This window comes from Podarcis tiliguerta (assembly GCF_965153285.1).
Source record: "Podarcis tiliguerta genome assembly, chromosome: 12".
NCBI lineage: Eukaryota > Metazoa > Chordata > Lepidosauria > Squamata > Lacertidae > Podarcis > Podarcis tiliguerta.
This window is the reverse complement of record NC_139545.1, coordinates 9,376,774-9,404,217: the sequence shown is the minus strand read 5'-3', so window position 1 is coordinate 9,404,217 and position 27,444 is coordinate 9,376,774. Positions and strand designations below refer to the sequence as shown.

The following is a 27,444-nucleotide window of genomic DNA, read 5'->3' as shown; positions in this document are numbered from 1 at the left end:
GCATTTAGATAAGAAAACTGTTTTGCACCATCTGTAATCTGAATTCATTATATTTTGATGTGATTGAATTAAGAGTCCAACACTTCTGTTTTACAAAGCTTAAGCAAATTTTTAGTGGCAGGCGAGAATTCTACCACTGAACCACCAATGCAATTTTTTAGTGGAAGGTTAGACTGACTTGCAGCACCTTGCTCTAGTTGGGGGAGGGAGGAGGGCAAGGTACTTGCTAGAGAAATCCCTCTGTAACTTGTTTGCATAATGCCTCATTAAGAGTATGGAGGTATATACTTGCCTGAGATGTGGCCAAGGCTATGCATTCTGGCCAAGGTGTGGAAGATAATTGGTAGGCACCTGATACCTGGATTGGCTATTCCGGATTCCTCTGATTCCTTGTAATAGTACCATGCTCATTGCCAGAGGCAGAGCTAGTTGCTCCAGCACCCGGAGCTGGTGCACAGGCTGTGCACCCGGGGGCGGGGCTAGCCACCCGTGGGGATGGGGCTAGCCGCCCGCGGGGAGCATCCCAGGGGGGCACACCGATGTCACACCCCCTCAGGGATGACACCCAGGGCGGACCGCACCCCCTGCACCCCCGTTCCTCCGCCAGTGCTTATTGCTCAGAGCTGAGACAAAGGGCAAGAGTTCCAGAGAACCGAGGTTACAAATGCCCTGGCCTGTTATAACTATTTTGTTTCAGATAGTTATTTAAGCATAAAGTACTAAGTGAAATGATAGCCGATGAAGAAAATTAAGGCAGGAAACCATAAGTTAAGCGATCTTCTCTATTAGTGGCTGTTAATACTCCTCATTCGCTGTGGTTTTCTACCAAGCACCTAGCCTGCCATTCATGTTAACTGAAAATTAAATTATAGTTACTTAATCAGAATTCATCATTTTTTTGTCCAGGTGTGGAAGTCCACCTGAGAGATGAGAGCACTAAAACCATACCAGCTTAATCTAAAACTCAGTAATTGCCATGCCATTGCTACATATACTTTCAGTTTATGCAAGACTATTGCAACACTATCCATCTCCGTGTTAGAGATTGGCAATGAGCAACATTTCATGTATTTCATTTGGTCAGTGGTTTAGAGCTGTGTTGAAAGAGCAAAATGTACTGTTGTCGTAACTGAAATTCCTTTGGTTCTTTTCTGCCAGTAGCACATGAAAATGTAGCTAATAACTCAGTTGAACTCTGTGATAGGGCAATATTTCTAAAGCTTGTTTCTCAAATATGTTGTAAGGTCAGCTTTGGAGTGTTTTGATGAGCTGTCAACAGATTTGGAATATATTAAAACATGTGTTATGTTAATTAATGCAACATTTGAGTTTGGAACTTTAGATGTCACCGATGACATGAATTACTCCCACATGCCTCCTATATAATACTAGTTTATATTCAACCTACAGTAAGAAGCTGAAAGTGTTTCCTTTAAGCACTCCTGCTAGAGAAGGGGTGGGAATATTCCCATGGCTCTGTGTTTACCAAGTGACTCATTTCTGTGTCCATACCTAAGAAGCTTAATAGAAAGAGGTGAGCTCAAAGAGGCTAGGAAAAAATGGACCTGGAACTGTTGTTTTGTACTTCCACTTGATGATAACCTGAAACAACAAGCTAGAATGATGGGCACCTTAACAACTTCACATTGGATGGCAGGATGTGGCAGCTGCTGATTACAATTGAGAGTAATTGCAGTTTTCATCATAATTCAGTGCCTAATCGTATGCCAAAGAATAAGTGGTGCACCTAGAAATAAGTCTGACATTATTTCATAGCAGTTCTGGCCCCACTTTTCATCACAACAGTAGTTCTTGGTTCTGGTTCTCACTGAATGGTGAGCTTGCATCTGGCTTCTCCCTCTTCAGACTGGGCAGGGGGAGCTCTCACAACTGAATTATACTCCCCCCCCCCCACAAAAAAAGGTATGCTAGAAAATCAGTTTGCCAGGAAGAAGCATTCTTTGATTACAGTTGAAAAATTTGAATAGGGTTTTCCAAGGTTGACCTCTAGAGGTTATCATAGGAATCTGTTGGCGCTTTGAAGTTTATGGTAAGACTATTTCATTGCTGTTGTTTACTGCAATATAAAATATAAATATTTCAATACTGTTGTTCTCCATCTTGAATACTGTATCAGATTTCCATTAAATATTTCTGGAATTTCGATTTTATTTCCACTGCATGCAGCAGAATTCCAGGTATACTGTGGAACATTGATTTGTATTGAACATTCAGATTAGAGAATCAAAGATAATTATAGAGGTGTAAGAGACCCCGAGGGTCATTAGGCCAGCCCCCTCCCATGCAGGAATCCAGCCCACAGCCATTTCTGGGTGGGCTGAAACCAGCAACCTTCTGGTTAGATGCACTGACCCGCTGTGCCATCTGCTCCTGTATAGTATCTACATTATAATCTTATATCTGTGTTCCTGGTTCTTGATAAAGGTGGGTTCCTGACTGCAGGGGAAAATAGCTGAAAAACAAAAAAGGTAAAGAACAGAAAAGGGGTGAATAGGAAGCAGGCAGTAGGTAGTGGGAAACTATTCTATTATTTCACTTATTGGAACATTGTGCATTCAGTACCAATATAGTATTCTGTCAGAAAAAAACAACAAAAAATCCCATAAAGGCTGAATCAAACCACATGTTTCTACATGCCCAGAACATCAGGTTGTGTAAACTAATACAATGTTTGCACAACCGTTTTGAAGTTTGTTCTAAGATCTCTTGAGTTAACCTGGTTTAAGTTTGTAGGTCAACACCCTATCTGCTAGACAAATTAATAATTATTGTTTAGCTCACAGGATGTGGCATACTATGAGATAATGAGTAGCTGGAATGTAAAATCAATATTTAATTATGGATATCTTGTGTATTCAGAAGCTGGGCCTGATAGCCTTATAGGAGGAGTATTATTCACTTTCCTAGGCTGGTAACACAAATGAGATTATGTAAGATAAGTTTTCTTGACTTACGCATTGGAGACCTTTGATACAACATTTTGGAAACAGGATTCCGGGCCAGATGGACCAGGTTCCACTAAAGTCTCTATGTTCCATTTATTTCAATGGGACTTGTTTCCGAAAAACAAAGGAAGAATCATGCCTTGGATTGTATCCCCTCTCTCTAACATATGGTTTTATTTCTGTGTGCGGTTGTTGACTTTGGTCTTTTGTATCTTTTTGTATCTTTATTTTAGATTTTGTTGGGTTTTATGTGGAAATTTTTCAGTTGGTTATATATATATATATATTTAACGTTTAATTTATTGCTTATGACCACTTTTGTTACGTTGTAGTGATGTATTTGTTCATGTTGCAAGCTGCCTTGAGTGTGCTTTGAACTGTGGAAAGGCAGCATACAAATAAGATTATGTATTCACATGCATCCTTTAAATAAATAATAAAAAAAATGTTATGCATTAGAGGGCTACAACCAAAGGTTCGCGTTGCCTTCTTTACCATCACAATTTTTCTTGCCTCCTTAGGCCTCTTCCTTCTGGTGGCCTTTCCCCAACTAATCATCCTGCCATAGCTCTCCCTTGGCTTTCTGCCTTTTAAGGCACAGGCCTCCTCCTCTCATAAACTGGGTTGCAATTTTTTTGTTGGCTACAAGATGTTCCAGATCAGGAAGGGTCAAACTAGATTAGCACAGGACTTAAATATTTTAAGGAAATGTAGGGCTGCATCAAGGGATTGTTTCTGTTTATTATGCACTTTGTGCTCCCATTTAGCATTTTTATGTTGTGAACCTCCCTGTGATCTTTGGATTAAGGGCAATATACAAATTTAATAAATAAGGAGCCTGGAAGACGTGGCAACACAACCTTGTATTACATTTGTTTCTGGTGACTGATGAGAGCCGTCACCTTCCTAGTTTCTATAGCAATAAAGAGCTAATCTCAAAGAGGAAGGAAAACCTTTACGAACAAAAATTATGGAAATTCTCATTAATGCTTTTACAGAGCTTTTATTAACATCGCAATCTCTAGGCAGATCTGCATAGGGCAGCTGCAGCTAGGCCTAATTTTGTTTGGATGCTTGTTCTAGTCTATAGTGCTCAATAGCAGGTCTGAGCAAAAAGGCTCCAGCAATGGTGCTCTGATTTTTGGAGCTCCAAATCCCATTATATCCTGTATTGATGCTTTACTTTTCCACTCTGGCAAACGCTCTTAGCAGGCCAAATTTATGTCTTTGACACGATGCAGCTACATTTCCTTATGTATTGATGCCTATGCTAACTGGGGTCCACGGACTAGGTATCCAAACAAAAAATTCATCAAATCTGTAAACGAACTTCTGAATTGTTTACATTCTTTATCTTACGAAGAAGCAGAATTATTGAAGACCTATAGCAATCAGCTATATTACATACACTTTTCAGTGAGACAAGCTCCAAAAATTTAAAATGCTGTTTTTCCTTTTTAACTTCCCTCGGAGAATCCTCAGTGTAAAATGTTAAGTATTAGACGCATTATTATTGACCCATTTTCTCTGAACCTCCCCTCCTACTGGGGATGCATGACAAGGAGGATCTTATGCAAGAAAAAATGTGTTCAGCCCATTTTTCACTCCTATACATTATTGATTGTTGTATAATAAAAAATGGACGTTCCACAAAACAGGATGAATATTTGAAAAAAAAATCCAGCATAGTAGAAGACAGCACACCACCATCATCATCATTATATTTATTTTAAAAATACATTTTTTATTTCATGAGCTGGGCTGCTGGAACAAGGAAGGTGGAGAGGAGGAAAAACCAGGACGGAGGATACTATGGGCTTGGCCCTTGAATAAACTGAGCTGGCAAGTGTTCAGAGGCAACCTGCTCCTCTGTTCTACGTGTAAGATGGAAGAACAGATTATAGGGTGGTATTATCTATCTATCTATCTATCTATCTATCTATCTATCTATCTATCTATCCATCCTGTCTTGCACATGGCTTAAAGTCCCAGCACCCTTTTCTCTTTAAATATGTTAAGCACTGACTGCATCTCCATTGCCAGAAAACGGCTACATTTTAAAACATATCCTTTGCTTTTTACAATGGTTTACATCTGATTTTCATATCCTCTTTCCTTCCAGAAAATTTTCCACAAATGGCTCGCGCCCCCGCGTTTTTTTGGTCTGTGTAATCTTCCTTCATCCTCCACGCTCTAATTTAGTTAGATCCTTGTGCTAAGGATCACCAGAGTTCAAACCATGAGTCCGTTTTCAAAAGCAGGATGGAATCCTGGGATGTATAACATGGTAGGGGATACCACTGGATATTTGTCTGGTTGAATTCAATAGGACTTACATGTGGGTCGACACGGTTAGGATTGTGCTGTGGGGCCATGAAGGGAGATAAATGGTATGCACAATGAACAATAACATATTTTCCATTTCTCCTCCACAGAGTCTATCAGAAATTGTAACCCTCTGTCTGACATCACAATCAGGTGTCCCTTTCTGATAAATGAAGAACTCGGTCTTCTTAATGCAGTTACTTTCGTTGGGAGAGCATTCTGCACATGCTTATAATGATTCTTTTATTTATTTCTGCTTAAGAATTATTTTCTATAGATGCACTAATTGACCTTAGGGTAGCCACTGATTGCAATGCCACAGTCCCCCCCCCCCCCCCCGTTTTAAAATGGGACATATATCCTCAGAATGCATAAACTGGTTCACACATGATGTTATGCCAAACCATGGCTTAGTGGAAATGCATGAGTGTGAGGATTCCAAAAGGAAGGAGATTGTGGTTTGTGGCATGTGGTTTGCCTCACTTCTGACAAACCATGGATTGCAAACCCCCAACCACACCTTGCTTACGGCTTGTACTCGCAGCTACAGTTGTGCTGTTAGAGATTCTGTGGGCTGTTTACTTTCGTAGAGGTTAAGTTCAGTAAAGCTTAAGTTGTGTAGAACTGATATTTCTGCTTTTCTGCAACAAGTTCCAGTATGAAAGATACAGGTTTGAGACAATAGCTGCACCTAGACTTCTTTATACAAACTAAAAAAGTTATTGTACTGCTGTTTCCTAAGATCCCATGATCAAAGAATTCCAGGGTGTTTCAGCTTCCATGATTTTTCTTTCCTGACCGTAGATAATACCACTGCTGTTTATCCTGGGGTGAAATGAAATGAGTCAGAAATTCCTAATCTTGCCAAATAAGGTTGTTCCCCATCTCCTGTACTTTATGTAAGATGTCTGAAACTGAGAAATAAGATCTCTAAGAGACCCTGCATATTCTGAGAAGAGAAGCTAAGAAAACTGCCAATGGTCAACGTATACAACTTCTGTGTGAGCTTGATAATTTCATGAATGTTGTGCTTGGCTGTAATAACCTTTGTCCCCATGTTTTAGATGCCTAGTTTTCAGTCTGCAAAGCGTTCTTGATCTGTTATAATTAGTTGTTTCCCCCCAAATCTTTCTTAAATCATAATACCCAAAGCATGAAATATTACTTAGTATAAGACCTAAAGAAACCAATTGAATGAGTTTTCCAGTTTACAATATCACATTTGCATAGAATTCTCTGGATAGTTCTTCTAGCTCCAAAACGCTAGAAAATTGAATGACTGTAGTCTTTTCTTTTTTCTTTTAAATCAACTTCACATATAGAAAAGGGCAAGACGGAAATGGCACATACTTCATGGGTTTTCTCCCCTGACACAGTTGTTCCTTTTGCAGCAAACCTATTAAAAAGAACATAAGGATTCATGCATATCTGTATGTATAGCACATCTCTAAATGCTATTATTTGATATTTTGCACCAAACATGGTGGTGTTCGGAAGCACTGGGTTCTGGAGGTAAATTCTATTTAATTGCATGGCAATGAAACAAAACAAAACAGCAGTTAGAACCAGCATGCTTTTGGTTTCAAGAAAACAAAATTATTTCAGTCACTGTCTCTTGAGCCAAATATTATTACATTGCCCTCATATAAACAAACCTACCATTTTGCTCCTTCCTCTTCTGTAATTTTAAATTAGATTAAGCAACATTAGATGAAGAATAACACATTTTAAATGTGTGAAATTTATTTATTTTTGAGTTAGTGCTGTTAATCAGAATGTTATAAAACACTTAACAGAATAAAGCATTAAGTTCTCTCTTCATTGACCATGTCTGGATGTTTGTATCTCAGCTTAATATTTACATCCACCTCACTTGGGCAAACCAGTATTTCTCAGCCTATCCTAATTCACAGGGTCCTTATGAGGCAAAATCTGAAAATCATGGAGGAAGGGTAGGAATGGGATAACTTTCAAAGGAGTCTTGAGCAGCCGCTTCAGTACATAATGGGACAATATCTCCCCTACCCCACCCCAATTTCCTTCACCCATTGCTGAGCAGAGCAGAAACATTATCACTGTCATGTTATTCAGATACCTGATTATCGTCTTCCAAAGCAAGTAATCTATTTCAAACTTAAAAATGGAAAGCATAATGCTGGTGGTCAACAAAAGAGGTTTAAAGACTCTCTCAAGGCAAATCTTAAAAAATGTAGTATAAACACTGACAATTGGGAAACACTGGCCTGCAAGTGCTCCAGTTGGGAGAACAGGCTTTACCAAAGGTGTCATGGGCTTTGAAGATGCTCGAACTGAGGACAAAAGGGAGAAACATGCTAAGAGGAAGGCATGTTTGGCAAACACCATGATCAACTCCTGTCCGGAAACCTATGTTCCCACTGTAGAAGGATGTGTGGATCCAGAATTGGCCTCCACAGTCACCTACAGACACTGTGTTCTGACTGTGTTCATGGAAGACAATCTTGGCTCCAAGTGATCGCCAAAGAAGAAGAAATCTTGAGGTTTCTTGAGGAAATCTTGAGAAGCAGCTTGAGGTTCTCTTAAAATCCCTGTTCTTTCCTTGCTTCAAACAAAACCAAATGTTTTCATCTCCTTTTGTTTTCAGAGGCCAAAGAAAATGATGAAAGCAGGATGAGTGGAGGCAAGGACAAGTGCAGGGCAGAGAAGGCAGTGCATTAATATGTGAAATAGGGCAGAAGAAATAAAAGAATAGAACTGTGTATGGCCCTTGGAAAAAAGAAAAAGGAACAGCTGGACTATGACAGAAAGAAGGGATGGTGAAAACCAAGGGCAGTAAGGAATGCTGGTGATGTACAGATATAATTCTGGCCAGAAGCAGGTGCACTTATAACTTGAAATACATAGATATGGCACGACACCCTACACAGCACCTCCTGATTCAGATATAGCTGTGTGTCATTAACTTACTGATTATACCATGCTCCAAATCCCAATGATTTTGTATAGCTGTAGGAAACAGAATGGACTTTTATAGGACCCCACAGTTCAAAAGCCATGGGATTGAGGAGCAGCCCCTAGTGCTGCTTTCTGGCAATGACCCTGTAGGTAGGAGCAGAGCATTATCTCCCTCCCACCCCAGAGTCCTTCCAGAAGGGCACTATGGCCAATGCTTAGTGCAGTCAGATATAATTTCCACCTTGGGCCCTTCACCTTGGGCCTGTATTTGCCTGGACTGGCATTATGAAACTTGCTTCTCCCGGCTGCACATCACACCCTGGCTCCCATTCTCTGACTCCAGATTGGAGCCAAGCACAGCTTCATTGGCCTGGAAGATCTGGGCCTGTTAGCATAAATATTTTATCTGTTTATTCCAAGTCATTTGGCAAGACTGCGGCATTCAATTCCTAATATCAGCTGTTTAAAATTGTTTAATGGCAGTCAGCAAAACATGCACATGCTGCTCTTCCAGGGGACAGGAGAAGGAAACAACTGTGCACAATTCTGTTTTATTTAGTTCTGTTCATAAACGAATGCCACTATTGGCCTGATCCAGCAGGCTCTTATGTACTTTTCAATTGCCCTCTGAAGTGAGGCGCCTTCTGCACTCGTTTGCCCCCACATGTGTGATATTGCACGAGTAGAAAGCCGAAGGTGGGGCTTTAAAAATCGCTTATTTAACCTAATGTGTAATATGTCTTCAGAATAGCTGCAAGTATCAAAGACATCTGGCAAGACCCCTTTCCGTCTGTGTTATGTGAAAAGATTTCAGCTTGAAATTCCAGAAGCAATCCATGTACCCCTTCCTACCTGTAGCACATCTGCTTCACCATTAAGCTATATCTTGTTTGTAAAATAAGTTCAGGGACTCCTGTTATCCCTGAACCGTTTGAATGTTCCATGAGTCTGCTGGTTCCAGTACCCTGTGGTTTTTCCATGGTGTCTTCAGTGTTTCAAATAGTGGACAATATAAGTTTAGGTGTAAAGAAACCCTGTTCAGATCATTGGCATTATTTCGCTTTTCCCATACTTTTATGCAATAGAGGCGCTGTGATCTAAACCACTGAGCCCAGGGCTTGCCAATCGGAAGGTCGGTGTTTCGATTCCCCGCGATAGGGTGAGCTCCTGTTGTTCGGTCCCTGTTCCTGCCAACCTAGCAGTTCGAAAGCATGTCAAAGTGCAAGTAGATAAATAGGTACTGCTCCGGCGGGAAGGTAGGCGGCATTTCAATGTGCTGCTCTGGTTCGCCAGAAGCGGCTTAGTCATGCTGGCCACATGACCTGGAAGCTGTATGCCGGCTCCCTCGGCCTATAAAGCGAGATGAGCGCGCAACCCCAGAGTCGTCTGCAACTGAACCTAATGGTCAGGTGTACCTTTACCTTTACCTTTGGTTGTCCTTTTCAGTGTTTCCCTATCAATTTATCTTTGTTTAGAACTATATTTTTCTAGGGCTGAAAGCATTAATTAGATTAATTTCTAGATTAATCAAACCAGTTTATATCAGATCAAAAATGTTGCTTTTAATTGGATTTTTAATTGGATTTAATGAGCATTGTTTCCCTATGGATGGATGTGTAGCAATGATGGAATTACTATAAATTATCTGTGACAGATACTCCTCCTCACCCCATGGTTGAACCAATTTGTACACCCCTTGGAAAGGGATTTGCGCTTCCCCCATTTATTTTCAGGGGAAAACCCCTGCCCCCCTACAACACTGCCTAGCCGTTTTAATGATACTTTTTATTGCTGTTTTAAAAGTTAGCGTCTGGTTATATAGCTCCATTCCTCACAGTCGGAGAGCAGATGTACCCTTTAAAAAGAAACAGGCTGAACATGTCAAGGTGATACCCACAGTGCAGCTATTGATCTACTGAAAAACTACACTCACATTTGTGCTGGCACAATATATTGTGAGCAGGAGTGAGAAGTTGGAAATTGATTTGCATTTTACTAAGTGATGTCATCAAGGCTCTTTGTTTGCAGGTCCTGTGTTCTTTAACTAGGCAGATTGGCCTTCTTTAGTGCCTCCTATTAAATCTTAAAGATCTGGAGGCATTTCCTCTGGAATCGCCCTCAGTTTTTATAGCTTATCTGGAACTGAAATTAAACTTCGTGGGATATGAGAGTATGGCATTGTTTGTCCCAGACGATAACCTCTAAAATTCCAAAGTAAAGTTAACATTTCCATGGACAACTTCTATCCTCTAGTAGTAAATTAGGAAATGAGTACAAATGTACATATTTTTTTTACCTGCAAGTGAAAAACAGTACTCTGACAAATTCAGTATGCAGTATACAGATAGTGGGCATTTTAAAAATAGTTTGACAAGTGTCAAGCTGTCTGTTGGGATTAGGATCTGCTCCCCTTCCGCTTTGATCCAAGCTAGGAACATATTTTTTAAAATAAAGAAATAAACCCAATGATTATGGCGTCAGTCCCATGTTGCAAAGAAAACAAAGAGTAGACTGTGCATCTGATTCCTATATTCACTGAAGTTATAAAATGTTTTATATACAGAGGCTCACCTTGTAAATTCCGGTTCTTTTCTCTGTCTTGAAGTTTAAATATTTTGTAATTTAAACAAACATAAAGAGAATTACTTGGCTGATGCTCGTTGAACCTCAACAACCTCAAAATTCCTGTTAATTTTTAATCTTATTTTCTTTTAGGACAGTAACATTGTTGCCTGCTGTTGATGGTGGTACTTCTGGGTCTTTTGCTCTCGCTTGGGGCTCAGGGGCCTCAGTGGCGTGGAGTGCCTTCCATCAGCTAGCTTCCTTCCTTCCTTCCTTCCTTCCTTCCTTCCTTCCTTCCTTCCTTCCTTCCTCTAGCTTCTGTTGTCTGTTCTCTGGTAACCTCTAAGTTAGATTACTGCAATGCATTATACACAGGACTACCTCTAAAGATGGTTGAGAAACTTCAGCTAGTGCAGAAATCAGTGGCCAGGTTGTTCATCAGGGCAAGAAAATTCAAGCATATTACACCGATCCAGGTCCGACTTCACTGGCCACAATTAGTTTCCAGGTCCATTCAAAGTGCTGGTTTTGACCTATGAAGCCTTAAATGGCTCAGGACCTCAATACCTCTCTCCATATGAACCTACCCAAATCCTGAAATTATCATCTGAGGCCCTTATTCATGTGCTTCTTTGTACTTTTGTCCTTCCGGGCTCTGGTGCTTTTATGCTTTACATTTTTTATTCTTTATTTTTACTTCTTTTTGTCATGTTTGCACTTTTTAAAAAAATCAGTAAAATATTAAATGTTAAATATACGTTATCGGATATTATACTGGTTGATCTCCAATAATTCTTCTCTAGCTCACCTCCCTGAGCACCTCCATAGGATCTTGGCCAAGTCCTGATTGGCACTGCTTTAAGCTACCTCATTGAATATTTGTTTTGAATTTCTTAGAAGCCTGCTGTCACAATCAGCTGTTGCAACCTGTTTTTAAAGTTTTTGTATCTTTAACATACATAGATTTCAACCGTGTCTTACAAACTTGATGCAAACAGAGCAAAACGAAACACCGGAGTGACATGCCCACAAACTGATTTTTTTTTCAAGTAATGAAGTTCTTGCCCTGTTTTCAGTTCATAAATTCTTTTGTGACTTGGCAACATGTTCCGTCTGTGCCCAAAGGATTTCCTCTTTCCTGACTTGCAGCTCTAAAAGAAAAAGGTCCCTTCCATTGTTTTGTATTTGTTTGTTCTAAAACATAGTAACCAGGCAAAAAAGCTTGCAAGAGTACATATACAGAACACTGATATAATTCAATGTGTATGTGTGTACGTGTGTGCTGTGGCAGATGGGGTGGGGATGTCCAAATTATGGACCTGATCAAGTCTCCTTTCATCTGCCTTTATCACCTCTTGCAGCTTTCCATGGTCCTTTTTTTTGTAGTTGCCTCAGGGATTTGAGATAGCGCTGGCCCCTTCTCCCTGTATCACTTTTATCATTGGGAGATCAGTGCCGTGGGTATTATTAGGGGGTGTCCCAGAGTGAGCAAGGTATTTTGCTCAGGCGCTTGTTCTTTTGCTTCTTTCCCATTGTATTTTTTGCAGGATGGCTGGGCACACTATAATGCATAGTGCTGGTATCCGAGGTGGACCCTACACACATATTAAAAAACGCTGTGAAAATGCTTTATTTTAAAACGTTTTGAAAAAATACATTGACTTTTGCATAGCTCACTTTCGCCCTCTAATGTCACATTTGTATATTGCACTTTACAACACATGTAAAACATTTTATTTGTATCTGAGTCCCCAGTCACCCAGCATCTTAATTTGCTTTCCATTTTCAACACAGATAGTGCTGACTTGTGGTTGCTGGATATTGTGTGAGGATATCATTGACTGGTGACGGGAGTGATGCATGCAGTCACTGGTATGGGGCGAGGGAGAGAGAGATGGGGGTTACATTAGATGGTGGAGCAAGGCTTGTTTTAGTGTACATAAGCAACATCTCTTGCCGAAAGATTATGGGTGGGGTGGAGGGACCAATCCACATATCCCAAACATCCTCTTGGCAAACCATAGCCCAGAATAAGTCTTAACAGTAAGAGCCAGCACTTGTTTTTCTCCTCTGAAAGTTGACCTAAATATGCATCATCATATATCAATGCAGCACATGCAAAATTATGCCATTGCCCTGTGCCCTAGTCTTTTAAGTACATAGCTTTGGCCCTGGTGAGTGCCTTATGAGAATACATGACAAGTGAGCCATTCTTTTCCATTAGTAATAACAGATATTTTCTAGTAAATAATCAAGCTGATTTAGCTATTGTACTAGTACAGAACCTGCAGTCTTCTAGATGATGTTGGACTACACCTCCTATCATTCCTGTATGGGGGTGATGGGAGTTGGAGTCCAACAACATCTGGAAGGCCACAATTTCCTCCTGGGGAAGGGCAAAAGGCAGGCAGGAGGGTCTTCCCCCAGAAACTCACTTCTGTTGTGCTAGCTTCAGCATTGGGGGGGGGGGGGGAGAGAAACAGAAGAAATTGTTTTTGTCTATATGAAAATGGAAATCTGAACCCAAGGTAGCGTTTTCCCTCTTCCCAAGCAGGTCTCTATTGCTACATTCACTTTTATTTCATCTCTCCTATGGCTTGATGTGCAGCTGAAACTGGTTCAACAGCTCCGTTGACAAAGTGAGCCAGGAAGTACAGTCTATTTGTCTGAGTGCGCTGTTTTTGCCAAACTGACAGAAGTGAATAAAAATCATATTTGTCATTAAGTTAGTAGCTATGAGTCTGAGTACACGCTCACATGGAGCTAAGCTACTATATAGGATTCTTCTTGCAGACGCCCAATTTTTTTAACTGAAAAAGTGGTGCTTCCTGGATGTGTGACATCCTAATATATATTATTCATAAGGACTATATTGGTTTTCTTAAAAGATAATTGTCTTTAGACAGGAAAGTAAGACTCCTCCATTTATCATGGAAGCGTTTTAAGGATTTTGGAAGCATCCTTCTTACTATAGACATGAATAAAATACTGTTGGTGGCATGACCTCTCAGTTGCTTCAGTTATATATTTCCCCCTCTTTTGTGGCACATCATACTCTTGTATCCTGTCGTACGAAAAATGTATTTTGTATTGCAGAGACATAACTACATAAAAGTTCAAGGACAGCAGCCAAACTCAGGATAAAAATGAGCAGATTAATTACTGTGGTGTGTGTTTGCAATGGCAACAGGTCTCAAAGTCAGATACAAAGTGATTTCTCCACTCTGGAGCCATTACTTGTAATGTCCATAAGCTGTCGTCAGCCATAAAGTGATGTGGAGCCCCTGCAGTATGTGGTGCTATATATTAAGACCCGTGTGTAGAGTTCACAATAAGATTTTATTTGTAGTGGTCCTCTTGTGGAGGCCATTTTCTGTACAGGGGTCCATAGTGTTGAGTCGGTTCTTAGCCACCTCATTCTATCTTTAAAACTGCTCAGTTTAACAGTGGGTGCCTCCAGTCTGTAAATATTTTGTGGAAGGGATTCAAGCACAGACTGTAAATTTAGGCATGCTGGAATTGAAGTGGATTAAAGCACTAAGCTGCCCTAGCACAATGAATCCGCTTTTAAAAAGAAACAGACCCATTGTGTTTTGGAAAATGCATTTTAAAACATGCTATGAACAAATGATTAATGAGAAGACATATACTGTAAACACCCCGCCAGTAAGGCAGGATGAATGCTTATTATTGTATAACCACCCCACAAAAGAAATCAGAGCAGATGCTCAGTAAAGACAAGACATAGTCTAACCTCCATGTAAGCTTTGTGCAAGCAAATCAGGATGAATGCTCAATATAAACAGGACATCTGGAGAAGGCGGTGTTTTTCTTTTTGCTTTCCGATAGACATTCTTTTTCTCATTACCAAGTAGCTGGGTACCACAATTATGTGCCATCACATTCCACTGACATTATCTGTTAATTAACCTTGCTAGATCTTATTAATGAGTCTTATTTAATATCAAAAATTGGGGATGTGTGCAAGGGTTGTTTTTCTTTTGCCAGTAATAGGTAAGGTCCCTTGACACTTAATTCAATCTCCTTTAATTAAAGTATTGATTTAGTTGTTTGAATTCTTTAAGGCACTTTGCAACCTTTAGATGACATTGAGCTGCATTTCTAATGAGTTTTATAAGAGAGCTGCTTGATAGTTTAACAATTCATCACATCATAGATGTACAGCCATTGCCAGCTTGATTTAAAGCCCTGTTGGGACATATTCACACAATCAAAAGCAGAATCCTGTGCATAACTGAAGGTGCATGGCTTACCAGAAGCTGAATTGGCTAAGACCAAGAAGGTTTTTCCAGTATCTACCACCATAATCATCCTGTCCTCTCCTCCCAATAAATGCTTCATAACTGCACAAGGGTAAATTTGCAATCTTCCTCTGAAAACTCTCTGTAACAAAAAAAGACTTCATATTTTGCAAGCGTTCTCAGAGAAGGTTCAGGAAAAGCCAGCGAAGTATGAGGAGAGTTGGGAAAATATAAAAGGTATGATATACCCATGCTGTTAATTCTCAAATTCTTGTGATGATCTGCCTATCTAGTGAATCGTTTTTCACGATTATTAATGATTTCATCAATTTTATTTAATGTGTTTTAACAGACTGCAAAATAATAATAATAATAATAATAATAATAATAATAATAATAATAATAGCCCAGCCACTCTGGGCGGCTTCCAACCGAATATTAAAAACACAATACAGCAATAAACATTAAAAACTTCCCTAAACAGGGCTGCCTTCAGATGTATCTTGCAAAAGGAGTATCTTGTAATTTCTGGAGATTACAAATCATAGTTTCTGTAAAACTATACAGTTCCTGAACTGAAGGGCAGAAATCAAATATTTGCTTAATTCAAATGGCGCTTGTTACAATAATTAATGGATTGTCTAATATTTAAACAGGTGGCTGACTTGGTTTACTTCTTTCTTACATTCATTTTGGCGAGCCTATCCTTTGAATTGTCAGAAGAGGACTGCCTAGCATGCTTGTTTTGCTGAGAGCATGATAAGATATTATGTATGTCTTGCCCTTTGGTAGATCTCAGGTTATGCTTTACAACTCTCCCCTCCCCCACCACATCCCTGGGTTTCTCCTTCTTTGCAGAGATTCGCGTTTTCTGTATCTTACAGCCATCATATGGGATTATATCTAAAAGACTTATGAGGTTGAAATCCTCTACACACTTTCCTGGAAGTAAGTTGTATTGAAGTCAGCAGGACTTACTTCTGAGTAGGCATGCCTAGGAAAGATGCTGCACTTCTTCCCTTTGGCTACAATCCATGCACACAGGATAGAAAACTCTGCACCCAGTAGAGGAACCAAATGCACTTTGGCTTGCCACCTTCTTTTAAAAAAACCTTTCTATGGAGTCACATAAATGCAAGGCAGCAAGTCCTAATCTTTCTGATTATTTTGAAGATGTTTAAGATATCTGGTATGGTCTTCTTCTTCGGCGATCGCTTGTGGCCAAGTAAGATTGCCTTCCATGAACACGGTATCTGGTATGGTAGACTCTGTTCAAGTATTTCTAAGGTCAAATGGAAATTTCCATAGAAAAGGTCATCTGTGAGGGGTGGGAGAAGAGACTTGGCAATTCTGAGTTGAACACATTTCCCACAGGAACAAAATGGCATGACAAAACCTGTGAGATTTCTTGCACATTCACGGTTCGTTTCTTGGGCATTTAATATGTTTACAGAACTGATCAGAAACAAAGCAGATGCTTTCTGGCTTCTCACAAAGAAGGCAACATATGACCATTTCCACACCTCCTAGTAACTGAATTTGAGATTGCAGTCATTATTAGTAATGGAAAACCCTACTAAAAGGGACATCAAGGAATGTTTGATGCAGGCTTTCTTACTATCACATTTTGTAAGCCCAAATGTAATTAAAAAGCAAAATTACTTAGAAATCCAGTGTTTCCGATGATGATCCCCCCACTTGACTTTTCTCTTAACTTAATTATAAACAGAATACGTTGCTAATATTATTAATTTATGGTGCTGTTCTTAATTTACAAAGTATCCAAAGTAGTGTAAATAAAACTGTGGAGAAATAATTGGCTTAGCATGTCCAAATCAGGGCTCGTGGTTAAGCCCACCATGAACTGTAACCAAGAACAAACCAAGGGAAGAGATAGCTTAAGCATGATTCAGTGAGCTCTGGATCAAACAACTTAGTTCAGCATGGAATGGAAGCAGAAAGGACCGAGAAGAAGCAAAGTGACTGCAGGCTTTTCTCTGGGAGCTACATACCATATGTGTTCACACCAAACCAGGGTTTGGCTTAGTGTGACATGCACACAGGGCCAATGGCTGATATACCTCCTTTACTAAATTCAAGTGTTAGTAATATCACTGATTTGTTTACAAGGGTTATGTACATCTCTCTGGAGAGCTCCTAGGCTAGACGTTCTTTTCCACCTTTTGTATCTCGTCCCAAACATTTCAACAGTACTAACTCCCACAGTATTGAATGGGGCTTACTTCCAGATAAATGTTTTTGGGATTTCAGCCTTACATTGTAAGAATTACATTGATTATTAGCTTTTATTTTAAACTGTGCCTTGGGCACTTTGCAAAAAAAGGCAAAATATAGATGTAGTAAGTAAACAAATGACAACAACGTCAAATAAACATCCTGCTTTTCTTTTCTTTTATTGTATACTCAGTTTTCATGTCAACCCCTTATATGTAAGACATCACATTATGCTGCGGTCAAGCTACTTCCTGAAATATGATATTAAGTAAAAGTGTTATATAGCAAGTCTGAATTGCTTCTGGCTAGTAGAGAATTCTGAGGAACTCAGTACATTTTGAATTCTCTTTCATAGTGAGTTCTCATTATCATCATATAAGCCCCAACTTCTTGTTTTCAGTAAAAAAAACCAACATGGTTTTTTCCCTCTCTCTTCTGCCATTGTACCCTAAGAATGTAACTGGTTTAGTAGCCATTCCATCTTGCCTGCGAACCTAGGGGTTTGTAATTCTGCAAAGCAGGATAGGAATAGTTGAAGGAATTTGTGACACCAATGCCAAACTATAGTTTATCCAATTTTTTGGGGGAAAGCATCATGGTTAAATGGTTATAAAAAGTACAGGATTACGGCAAAGATGAATGCTGTAATGGTGACATCTGCCAAACCTTGTATAGTCAATTCTGGTTTCAAATATTTTAATTTTTTCTTATTGCTAAAGTCCACTTCAGACTTTTCATGGTGGCCCAATTATATGAATAGATGCACAATGGGAAGGTAAACTTGGCAATGGCTCCCTGGACTTTGTCTACTTTTCTTCACACTTTTTATGTTTCAGACACTACAGTACTTATGCTGCCATGTAAAGGGGGAAAAATCATTTTTCAAAAAATAAAATTGATGAATTGTATCTAAAAATCTGGTTCTCAATAGGGCTGCTTTTAGCTTTATATATCTAGGAATGCTTTCATTTTCTATGCTTAGTAACCTGCCTTTTCTTTTTACAGTTTTGTTCTTTTTGTCTCTAGGCTGTATTTTACCTTCTGACATTTTCGAACCCTTTGACCTTCTTTTGAATGTGTTTTCTTGGCTGACTTCTTTTTGAAAACAACTTGTGATGCACTTCCTTCCTGCATTTCTAATACTGCTTTGAAAACTGCAAATGGGAACTTAAGCCCTGCAGATAGCCATAACAGTAGTTAGGCAGAATATACCATGAATGAGATTTAGAGTGGTTGGAGCCTATGGATGATTGTGGTGTCAAATGGTTGTGTGAATCTGGCAGCATGTGTCACTGTAAACATTTAGTGCACTAACATCTAATATTGTACAACCTGATAGTTAACCTAGGAGTTGGGAACCTCTAGTCAACAGGTCAGACTTGGCACACTAGGCCCATTCATTTGGCCCATCAGACCATTTTGAGGCAACCAAACCCACCTGCCCTACACCTGACATCATAAAAAGCTTAGCATGAACCTGTTGTGAGAGAAGGTTACGGTGGGGGTCTGAATGAAATGCTGGCTGGAGTGAGAGCAAGTGTCAGGCAGAAAGGAACAGAAAAGGATGTGGGGGGAGGAGAATAGAGGTATATGAACGTTTAAATATATTATATTATACAGCCCCACTTGTAACCTTATTGATAAGGTGAGTTGGTTGAATCAAATTCTGCCATAATAATGACAATTTTGAAGCAGTAGTAGGTTTTATAGGTTAAAACCTATTTTTTAGAAAAGCAGTGAAAAAAGCTAATGCTATTCTAGGCTCTATCGGCAGAAGTATAGTGTCTAGATCAAGGGAAGTAATAGTACCAATCTATTCTGCCTTAGACAGACCACACTTGGAATACTTTGTCCAATTCTGGGTGCCACAATTTAAGAAGGATGCTGACAAGCTGGAACATGTGCAGAGGGGGGCAACCAAGATGATCAAAGGTCTGGAAACCAAGGCTTATGAGGAATGCTTGAAGGAGCTGGGTATGTTTAGCTTGGAAAAGAGGAGACTGAGAGGAGACATGATAGCCATCTTCAAGTATCTTAAGGGCAGTCACATGGAGGGGGAGAGCATGCTTGTTTTCTCCTGCTCTGGAGGGTAGGCTTCAAGTTGCAAGAAAGGAGATTCTGACAGTAAGAGCTGTTCAGCAGTGGAACAGATTCCCACAAGAGGTCTCTCCTTCCTTGGAGGTGTTTAAACAGAGGTTGGTTTTGGTTGGTCATCTGTCATGTATGCTTTAGCTGAGATTCCTATATTGCAGGGGGCTGGACTAGATGCCTTCCATCTCTAAGATTCTGTGATTCTGTGATTCTATATAGCTGGAAAATGGCTCAGTGAATTGACTTGAAACTTGGTAGTGTAGAAGGTTTGAGAATGGTTCATGCTAAATGAGGGTAGAAAGGATTAAACAGATTACTTCAGGGACATTAAATGTTTTGACTGGAGACTGGCATATTGACAAGGTATTGTGCATTTTTCTCCCCAAGTTTTTACTGTGGTGGTTTTTCTGCAAAGATTTTTCCATTTGTACTGCATGTTTTGAGAAATGGGCTGTTGTTCTAGGTCAAGGGGAATGTCTAGTGTGTGCTTTTGCCCATGGGTTCTAAAACAAGTTTATAGTCTTTATTTAAAATGCATTTTATTACCAATGTTAGCCAATGGACTAGACCTTCAGATGTTTTGAACTTCAAGTTCCATCAGACATGAGTAGCTTGGCTGGGCTGACTGGGGCAGATGGAAGTTGCAGTCCAGAATAGCTTCCCAGAAAAAGGACCTCATTTGTATTCCGTTTCCATCAGTGGTACTATTTAAGTTGACAATTAAAAACCTTCCTGCTCTCCCAGCACTCTTTAAGACCACCCAAGAAAAATACCCTGTGCATACAATTTGCTGGAGCCATGTGGCAAGAACATATAAAGAGATGTTCTTATTGGCTCTACAGAGTTTGTAGACTCACAAAAATGGAAGGCAAAATATTCCTGCATTGCAGGGGGTTGGCCTAGATGACACTTGTGCTCCCTTCCAACTCTGCAGTTCTGTGATTCTGTTTGTCCCTCAAAACACTGGAAAAATCACTGGGAAGTCTGCATAGACTTCAGCTGCCTTTGGTGAGTTGGTCTGAGTTGGGATTTAATGTGATATTTTGATACTTCGTAGAGTCAAGTTGTTACAAATTTCTTTTTGCAGCTCTAGTTCTTAAAATGCTGTAACCTTCACTGAGCCTTTTGTATGCTTATGAACAGTGTTCTAGTATATTTTTAGTGTTCAGTGCACCAGCACAGCTTTACGCCTATCCCTAGTTGCAAAGTAATGGAGAGCAAATACAGCTGGGAACATTTACATGCTATTAAGTTGATGTGCGATCAATTATGCTCTGGTGGTTATAAGTTCGATGCGTTCCTGTTTTATGATCACAAGACGCTGACAGCTATTGAGTATGCCTATGGATATTAATGTTTTTATGTATTATACTGTAGATTCTAAAAATACCAGTGTATGCTAAATTGAACCTAATTTAGAATCCTTATTATCATTAGCCTGCTGCACGCTACCCCAATCTCTGAGCAGTGTGAGATTCCAGGAGTTTCTGGTGCTTTGTCCTTCTAACTAACTGCGAACTGGAGGAGGGGCCTCACCTGTTTGCTGTCTCACACAGAGCCCATTTCTTGGGTTTCTCTTAATGGCCCATCACCCAGGCTTTCACCTCAACACAGGAAAATTCTATTTTAACCCTTGATGGAACCAGGAATTAGAAGGATCTTACACACAACTTACTTCCCCCTTCTCCCCCACCATAACAAGCCACACTAAGGATCATCAGCTGCTGCTGTTGCCTGTATTTTGTGAAATTGAGCATTAATAGACATTTATAGAAATACTTGTTCGTTAAGAATTAACGTCCTCTGGTTGCATAAATGCCCTCTTTGTCTTATTTATTACGTATTTTATTTACTGAAACAATTTCTATTCTGCTTAACTACAATTGTCTCAAAGCAGTTTACGAAGATGCAATACGGAAAGTAAAAATGAGTTAAACCTATGAAATCAAACTTCAATTAAATGCCTGTTGGAATAAAAAAAAGTTTTCAATAGCAGCAGAAATTCAATAGGGAGATGACCTATGTGAACTCAACTGGAAGGGGAGTTCCATAAAATTGGGCCCACAATATTAAATACACAACTCCTGGTAGATATGAGCTATGCATCCAAGCCATGGAGGACCACTAATAGTGACTCTTCCAAAGTCCAGTGTTCAGGCACGGATACAAGAGATTAGGTGGTCCTTGGGGTATCATGGACACAAATTGTTAAGGGCCTTGTAAATGAATACAAAAACCTTGAATCTAACCCAGCAATGTATGGGCAGCCAGTTCAAGCTTTCGGTTATGTAGTGGTGATGATCTGTCCCTATCAACACTCTATCCACTGCATTTTGCACCAGCAGGAACCCCCAGACTAGGCTCAAGAGTAGCCCCACACACTGCAGTAATCAGGTCTTGAGGTTAGCAATGCATGGATCACCAGGACCAGACTGTCCCTAGCCACTGAATCTACCTGAGCTTCCAGTGACAAAGTTGGATGCAGGAGCACACCCAAACTCTAAAGCTGTTCTTTCAAAGGGAGTGCAAACCCATCCAAAACAGGTGAGTGACCTGTTCTCCCAGTGCATGTGAACCACCAACCCACAGTGCCTCTGTATTCCCAGGATTTGAGCCTGCATCTAGTCCACCACTGCACCCAGACCATGTATAGCCATTTCATGCATAGCCTCCCCTGACTCAGATTTTATGGAGCTGTGTGTCATCAGTGTATTGATGACACTTTGCCTCAGAACTCATAATGACCAAACCCCGTGGCTTCATTTAGATGTTGAACAGTGTTAGGGACAAGGTTGTACCTTGTGGTACCCCATACTTTCAAACCCAGCGGAGCTGAAACATAGTCTCCCAACTATACTCTCTCTCGATACGGCCCTCTAGGTAGGAGCAGAACCACAGTAAAAAAGTGTCCCTTGATGTCCACCCCACAGATGAAGTTCAGCAGGATACAGTGGATATTGTGGATGGATCCAGAAGCAGCAGCAAAGTCTCACTTTTCCTGCTGTTGATACAGGTCATACATCGGGGCAACTAAGACTGATTCAGTCCCAAAACCGCATCGGAACCCAAATCGAAATGGTGCCAAGTAATCTATATCCTCCAAGAACGTTGTGTGCTACCTAAAGGCACCTTTGAGCTGGTTTAGGTGTCATGATAAACCATTGTTCGTTGTGCCTGGAACAAGCCACAGTGTGGACCTCCAGTGTGACTCCGAGGAAGAGTTGGGAAGCATTTTCCTTCCATCTTTGATTAAATGCAGCTTATTGTTTATCCTGAATCCAGCCACCTATGGCTTATTTGAAGTTGGCTTCTTTCAACAAATATTAATTAAGATTAACCACAACTTCGTGTTAATGTTAGAACTAAATTGTGGTTAATCTAAAGTCGAAGTGGATGCCAGTGTGGTGTAGTGGTTAGGAGCGGTAGACTCGTAATCTGGTGAACCGGGTTTGCATCCCTGCTCCTCCACATGCAGCTGCTGGGTGACCTTGGGCTAGTCACACTTCTCTGAAGTCTCTCAGCCTCACTCATCTCACAGAGTGTTTGTTGTGGGGGAGGAAGGGAAAGGAGATTGTTAGCCGCCTTGAGACTCCTTAGGGTAGTGATAAAGCAGGATATCAAATCCAAACTCCTCCTCCTCCTCCTCCTCCTCCTCCTCCTCTTCTTCTTCTTCTTCTTCTTCTTCTTCTTCCAATCTCCTTGCGGAGAAGAGGAAGCAAGGGCCTGGAGGCTGCACAAAGGCTTGTTGCAGTTTATTCCCACCATGATAAGACATGGTTTAGTGTGACAGATGGAGCTCACTGCTTAGTAAGTTTTATTTGGATTGCAGCCTAAATCATTTTGCCTGGGAGTTGCCATTCCCTTGCAGTGGTTATACTGGGAAAGGCTTGCAAATTCCAAATCATGAGATCCATCCAGTTTGGCTTAATCAGGAAAATTCTGACTCTGCAGATTGCATTGATTCCCCCCTCCCCAAAAAAACAGGCCTTTTGTGTATATTGTACTGCACTTTGAAATGAATCTACCCAATCAAGAGTCCAAAATTTATATTAAACATGGTTTCTCTAGACAGCCACTTACTATCACTTACATCTTTATAAATAATGATGGGGAAAACATAAAAAACATAGTAAGTTTAACATTCGTGGGGGGGGGGAAGGACTCTTAAACCTGATTCTGATCATGTGTCTTTCATTAGTTTTCAAACTATAATTGCTTGCAATATCATAAATAACACTGGTCAACAACAAATTTGTTGTCTGCGTTTTTTTCAGTTGATTTAGGACGAATCTGATGCGCTGAATCCAAAAATCACATTGGTTTTGCTCAATCAGGTCAAGTTTTTGAGCTATGGTCACATGTCTTTTTTTACGTCTTTGTTCACATGTACGCTTGTGTGGAGCATTTTAGAAGAAGTTGGTGGGGGTAAAATGCCATGTCGAATAATTGTTTTGATTGGAAATGATTATTTTAATGATAAGAAATATTCAGGTCCGATAGTTCTGGGTGATTATGTCGAAAAGGGATCAGTTTGAAGTCATAAAACCTCTGTTTTTTCTTGGAAGAGAAGGACTTGGTGTACTGTGCAGATATTGCGCAGCTTCTGCTCAAGCTTGGAGTGCCGCAGTACGAACCCAAAGATTGCAGACTGTTCCTTGACAGCAGCAAGCGATCACTGAAATGTGTTCTGCTACACAATGGCAACCAGTTTGCCTCTATACCCCTGGTACACTGAAGGAGAACTATGAAGCAGTGAAGTATGTGCTGGAGAAAATTGGTTAGGATCAGCATAAGTGGTTTATTTGTGTTGATCTGAAGATGGTGAACTTTTTGTTGGGACAACAGTCTGGCTTCACCAAGTACCCATGTTTTCTGTGCATGTGGGATAGTAGGGACCATGCTCAGCATTACACGAAGAAGGACTAGCCTGTGTGGGAGGAATTGGTGCCTTGCAAAAAAAGGAACGTCATCAACGACCCTCTGGTGGACAGAGAAAGAATACTCTTCCCTCCGCTGCACATCAAGCTCGGCTTAATCAAGCAGTTCACCAAGGCTCTGGACAAAGATGGTGACTGCGTCACTTACTTGTACCAGGCTTTTCCAGGATTGACCATGGAGAAGTTGAAAGCTGGCATCTTTGACGGTCCTCAGATCCGTCAGCTCATCAGAGATCCAGAGTTCGGAAAGTCAATGAACGAAGTGGAACTGGAAGCGTGGAAGGCATTTGTTCTGGTAGTGAAGAACTTTCTTGGCAACAATAAGGCCAGAAACTACGCAGAACTTGTCAACAACATGCTGACTGCTTTCAGAAACCTGGGCTGCAACATGAGCGTCAAGATGCACTACCTTTTTTCACATATGGACCGGTTTCCTGAGAACCTGGGTTCAATGAGTGACGAGCAGGGGGAGAGATTCCATCAGGACATGAAAGAGATGGAGACCAGGTATCAGGGTCGCTGGGACGCAGTCATGATGGCTGACTACTGTTGGACTCTGAAGAGAGACCTCCCTGCCACTGAGCATTCCAGGAGTTCCAAGAAACGGATGTTCAAGCCCTGAAGTTTGAAAAATGGTGAAGCAACATGCAATTTACGTGTACTTACCTTTATCAATGCCCACCATTCAGTTTACAGTAAACCTGACCTGATGGAGAGAAACGGATGCCATTTCCTGATTCAGCAGTGCAAAAATACCCTAAATCAGTTGTAGAAATCTAGACAACATTCAAAAAGTAAAAAATTGTTGCCCAGTGTAATGAATGGTGCATTTAGTAATTTTAGTATACATACAATGCTGCCCTCTGGTGGGTGTTGTTTTGGACACTTCTTTCAAGTGGTATTGCCATACATCTGGCTATTGCCTTTTCAAGTCTTGTTTACGTACTGGATATCAGCATCAAGCGTCCAGCTGTAAATATGATTCGTGCTAGCCTGAATTCTGATCTCATGGTGTCGTGGTCTTCCATAGAGCATGGAGAGTGAGTTGCTTTATGACTTTTTCTTAATATAGCTAGCTAGTAATACAAAAAAGTAGCTGTCGCCCTTTAATATACTAGATTTGTCATCTCATTTGAAAAATCTGTGTAAAATGTTAATCCAACTATAGGAAAATTGCTCAATGCCATTTTTTAATTTCACTTTTCTTTAAAGAAGTGCCATAGCAGAGATTGTCTCCTTAAATGTCCTTCTCATCCTCTCAGTCTCATTTGGCTTGTTCATGCAAAAATGAAAGCTGACAGTAGAACAGTGTAGCTACTTTACCTGTATCAATCCCTTTTATCTCTTTTCTGCACAGGTACTGCAGCTTCCCTGTAGTGTGAGAAAGCATGCATGGAACAAGAAAGCCACACTCTTGCATTTTATGAAGCTGCAGGGTCTTCCTGCATCATTTGGTTGAGGGAGGAAATATAGATAGACTCAAGACGAATTTTCATATAAGTGGGTGGAAATTATGTTGGGGTGTTTGCACATGCACACCTCCCTGTCTACCTCTCTGTGTGTGTGTGTGTGTGTGTGTGCGTGTGTGTCTGCCTATTTACACAGGCATTCCTCTGTTCTCTTGACCCGAGTCTCCTTTTTTAGTCACCATTTTAATCAGATAGTGTTATCACATATTTCAGTCATGGATGCTTATATTTTAATATTTAAATGAGATTGTATTATTGCATATTTTAATTATGGTGTATTAAAAACACACATGGTGCTGTGCAGTTTTTGTATGTTGTGCAAACCACTTAGATGCCAGCTGCACATTAAGCAGTATATAAATGAATGAATAATATTTTTTTCGTGTGTGTGTGTGTTTGTCTGTGCATGCATACCTATGAATTTAAACTTTAGTCACAGTCATCACTGGCATGTGGCCCCCAGAGAGTTGGCCAACAGCAAATGAGGCCCTTAGGACAAAAAAGTGGCTCAGCCACCTGCCTTATCCAGTAGCTGCTGCAAAGTGCATAAGAAATTTCTCACGAGCAAGGACTGCCTTACAGCTTCACTTCAGTGTCAGTTAGATATATCCCTCTGCAGAGGTGAAGCTGCAATGGAAGTAAATAGGAAAGCCTTGGTCCCTTGTTTGGACTGAACTTTCTAACTAAATTGTCTGGTGCAGCCACAAACTATTTAATGCATACCACAGCTAGGCCAGTTTCAGAATTAAGGAGGGCACACAAAAATTTTCTCCACTGTGTAATTTTTGAACAGTGTCCTTAGAGTGGATATTCATTTTCAATAAGCCCACACACCTTATCATTATTGGCCCGGAAGGCAGAAACAAAAACCTGCACCTATCTGAGGCTGATGGAGGAGTTTAGCAGCATCCAGACTGCCGTAGCTTTTCCATTCCACTTATGCAGAATAATGGCAGTTACAAAGATTGGTGAGGTAATAGCTTTGACCCATTTTAAACGCTGCTGCTGTGTCCATCTGCATTGGGAGAGAAGGAGGGTTGGATGCAAAGAGACAAAAATATGTCATTAGAGGGCTAGTTTGCTACTGTTCTCTTTGTATACAACTGTTGCTGCTGATCTGCGGCTTCTCTGAGTGAGACTTAATCGGATACAACCCAGTAAAGTTCTAAAAACAAAGCCATTTATACAGAATGTCTAAAGGCAACGTACAAGATTCAATAAAAACAGTTAAAAAAATGGTGCAGGAAATAAGAGCAGATAAATTTAAAAGCAATACCATGACGGAGATCTATTCATTCAGCTGGAAAACCTTGTCAGAAGAAAAACATGCTGTTTCCAGAAAATGTAGATCAGACATCCTCAAGCTGCGGCCCTCCAGATGTTTTGGCCTACAACTCCCATGATCCCTAGCTAACAGGACCAGTGGTCAGGGATGATGGGAATTGTAGTCCAAAACATCTGGAGGGCCGAAGTTTGGGGATGCCTGATATAGATCATGGGTGCCTGTCGTGTCTTAGCAGGAATGCTCTTTCAGTTATTCCTAATATGACTGAGTTGCACCTCAGGGGTTGTGGGTTCAAGCCCCACATTGGGCAAAAGATTTCTGCATTGCAGGGGGTTGGACTAGATGATCCCTGTGGTCCCTTCCAGCTCTACAACTCTA

General features: G+C 40.5%; 1 protein-coding gene across 5 annotated transcripts in view; it reads left to right on the top strand.

Annotated features, from left to right (window-relative positions):
• MYRIP (myosin VIIA and Rab interacting protein) overlaps positions 1 to 27,444 on the top strand; it is a 143,746-nt gene that overhangs the window by 20,234 nt on the left and 96,068 nt on the right. The window lies entirely within an intron of this gene.